Source organism: Anthonomus grandis, unplaced genomic scaffold, assembly GCF_022605725.1.
Source record: "Anthonomus grandis grandis unplaced genomic scaffold, icAntGran1.3 ctg00001059.1, whole genome shotgun sequence".
NCBI lineage: Eukaryota > Metazoa > Arthropoda > Insecta > Coleoptera > Curculionidae > Anthonomus > Anthonomus grandis.
Genome location: NW_026088664.1, coordinates 12,608 through 16,755, shown reverse-complemented (window position 1 = coordinate 16,755; position 4,148 = coordinate 12,608). Strand labels below are relative to the sequence as shown.

Genomic DNA, 4,148 nt, shown 5'->3' with positions numbered 1-4,148 from the left:
TAAAAAAAAATATTGGTATATATACTTAAAATTATTAAAATTGATGAGAGCACTCTTAATGATCTCATATTATGCACTGAATATTTTAATTAAAAAAAATATTGGTATGTAAAATAATTGTAGGGGTGTGTTTAGAAGCATGGCCGTTGCCCATTATATATTTCCCGGAGTGGCATTCATGTACTCTATAAGTATATAAGTATATAAGTATTTAGCAATACTTAAAATTATTAAAATTGATGAGAGCACTCTTAATGATCTCATATTATGCACTGAATATTTTAATTAAAAAAAATATTGGTATATATACTTAAAATTATTAAAATTGATGAGAGCACTCTTAATGATCTCATATTATGCACTGAATATTTTAATTAAAAAAAATATTGGTATATATACTTAAAATTATTAAAATTGATGAGAGCACTCTTAATGATCTCATATTATGCACTGAATATTTTAATTAAAAAAAATATTGGTATGTAAAATAATTGTAGGGGTGTGTTTAGAAGCATGGCCGTTGCCCATTATATATTTCCCGGAGTGGCATTCATGTACTCTTGAGTATATAAGTATTTAGCAATACTTAAAATTATTAAAATTGATGAGAGCACTCTTAATGATCTCATATTATGCACTGAATATTTTAATAAAAAAAAATATTGGTATATATACTTAAAATTATTAAAATTGATGAGAGCACTCTTAATGATCTCATATTATGCACTGAATATTTTAATTAAAAAAAATATTGGTATATATACTTAAAATTATTAAAATTGATGAGAGCACTCTTAATGATCTCATATTATGCACTGAATATTTTAATTAAAAAAAATATTGGTATGTAAAATAATTGTAGGGGTGTGTTTAGAAGCATGGCCGTTGCCCATTATATATTTCCCGGAGTGGCATTCATGTACTCTTGAGTATATAAGTATTTAGCAATACTTAAAATTATTAAAATTGATGAGAGCACTCTTAATGATCTCATATTATGCACTGAATATTTTAATAAAAAAAAATATTGGTATATATACTTAAAATTATTAAAATTGATGAGAGCACTCTTAATGATCTCATATTATGCACTGAATATTTTAATTAAAAAAAATATTGGTATGTAAAATAATTGTAGGGGTGTGTTTAGAAGCATGGCCGTTGCCCATTATATATTTCCCGGAGTGGCATTCATGTACTCTATAAGTATATAAGTATATAAGTATTTAGCAATACTTAAAATTATTAAAATTGATGAGAGCACTCTTAATGATCTCATATTATGCACTGAATATTTTAATTAAAAAAAATATTGGTATATATACTTAAAATTATTAAAATTGATGAGAGCACTCTTAATGATCTCATATTATGCACTGAATATTTTAATTAAAAAAAATATTGGTATATATACTTAAAATTATTAAAATTGATGAGAGCACTCTTAATGATCTCATATTATGCACTGAATATTTTAATTAAAAAAAATATTGGTATGTAAAATAATTGTAGGGGTGTGTTTAGAAGCATGGCCGTTGCCCATTATATATTTCCCGGAGTGGCATTCATGTACTCTTGAGTATATAAGTATTTAGCAATACTTAAAATTATTAAAATTGATGAGAGCACTCTTAATGATCTCATATTATGCACTGAATATTTTAATAAAAAAAAATATTGGTATATATACTTAAAATTATTAAAATTGATGAGAGCACTCTTAATGATCTCATATTATGCACTGAATATTTTAATTAAAAAAAATATTGGTATATATACTTAAAATTATTAAAATTGATGAGAGCACTCTTAATGATCTCATATTATGCACTGAATATTTTAATTAAAAAAAATATTGGTATGTAAAATAATTGTAGGGGTGTGTTTAGAAGCATGGCCGTTGCCCATTATATATTTCCCGGAGTGGCATTCATGTACTCTTGAGTATATAAGTATTTAGCAATACTTAAAATTATTAAAATTGATGAGAGCACTCTTAATGATCTCATATTATGCACTGAATATTTTAATAAAAAAAAATATTGGTATATATACTTAAAATTATTAAAATTGATGAGAGCACTCTTAATGATCTCATATTATGCACTGAATATTTTAATTAAAAAAAATATTGGTATGTAAAATAATTGTAGGGGTGTGTTTAGAAGCATGGCCGTTGCCCATTATATATTTCCCGGAGTGGCATTCATGTACTCTTGAGTATATAAGTATTTAGCAATACTTAAAATTATTAAAATTGATGAGAGCACTCTTAATGATCTCATATTATGCACTGAATATTTTAATAAAAAAAAATATTGGTATATATACTTAAAATTATTAAAATTGATGAGAGCACTCTTAATGATCTCATATTATGCACTGAATATTTTAATTAAAAAAAATATTGGTATATATACTTAAAATTATTAAAATTGATGAGAGCACTCTTAATGATCTCATATTATGCACTGAATATTTTAATTAAAAAAAATATTGGTATGTAAAATAATTGTAGGGGTGTGTTTAGAAGCATGGCCGTTGCCCATTATATATTTCCCGGAGTGGCATTCATGTACTCTTGAGTATATAAGTATTTAGCAATACTTAAAATTATTAAAATTGATGAGAGCACTCTTAATGATCTCATATTATGCACTGAATATTTTAATAAAAAAAAATATTGGTATATATACTTAAAATTATTAAAATTGATGAGAGCACTCTTAATGATCTCATATTATGCACTGAATATTTTAATTAAAAAAAATATTGGTATGTAAAATAATTGTAGGGGTGTGTTTAGAAGCATGGCCGTTGCCCATTATATATTTCCCGGAGTGGCATTCATGTACTCTATAAGTATATAAGTATATAAGTATTTAGCAATACTTAAAATTATTAAAATTGATGAGAGCACTCTTAATGATCTCATATTATGCACTGAATATTTTAATTAAAAAAAATATTGGTATATATACTTAAAATTATTAAAATTGATGAGAGCACTCTTAATGATCTCATATTATGCACTGAATATTTTAATAAAAAAAAATATTGAAAAAATATTGGTATGTAAAATAATTGTAGGGGTGTGTTTAGAAGCATTAAAAAAAAAAAAAAAAAAAAAATAAAAGACAACAGCACGTGGTGTTCCCAAGCGGTCACCCATCCAAGTACTAACCACGCCCGACGCTGCTTGACTTCGGTGATCGGACGAGAACCGGTATATCAGCGTGGTATGGCCGTTGCCCATTATATATTTCCCGGAGTGGCATTCATGTACTCTTGAGTATATAAGTATTTAGCAATACTTAAAATTATTAAAATTGATGAGAGCACTCTTAATGATCTCATATTATGCACTGAATATTTTAATTAAAAAAAATATTGGTATATATACTTAAAATTATTAAAATTGATGAGAGCACTCTTAATGATCTCATATTATGCACTGAATATTTTAATTAAAAAAAATATTGGTATATATACTTAAAATTATTAAAATTGATGAGAGCACTCTTAATGATCTCATATTATGCACTGAATATTTTAATTAAAAAAAATATTGGTATGTAAAATAATTGTAGGGGTGTGTTTAGAAGCATGGCCGTTGCCCATTATATATTTCCCGGAGTGGCATTCATGTACTCTTGAGTATATAAGTATTTAGCAATACTTAAAATTATTAAAATTGATGAGAGCACTCTTAATGATCTCATATTATGCACTGAATATTTTAATAAAAAAAAATATTGGTATATATACTTAAAATTATTAAAATTGATGAGAGCACTCTTAATGATCTCATATTATGCACTGAATATTTTAATTAAAAAAAATATTGGTATATATACTTAAAATTATTAAAATTGATGAGAGCACTCTTAATGATCTCATATTATGCACTGAATATTTTAATTAAAAAAAATATTGGTATGTAAAATAATTGTAGGGGTGTGTTTAGAAGCATGGCCGTTGCCCATTATATATTTCCCGGAGTGGCATTCATGTACTCTTGAGTATATAAGTATTTAGCAATACTTAAAATTATTAAAATTGATGAGAGCACTCTTAATGATCTCATATTATGCACTGAATATTTTAATAAAAAAAAATATTGGTATATATACTTAAAATTATTAAAA

General features: G+C 25.2%; 1 non-coding gene across 1 annotated transcript; it reads right to left on the bottom strand.

Annotated features, from left to right (window-relative positions):
- Window positions 1-3,135: 3,135 nt before the first annotated feature.
- Window positions 3,136-3,253, bottom strand: LOC126750020 (5S ribosomal RNA). The gene has a single exon (XR_007665549.1). It is a non-coding gene; the product is annotated as a 5S ribosomal RNA (ribosomal RNA).
- Window positions 3,254-4,148: the final 895 nt, after the last annotated feature.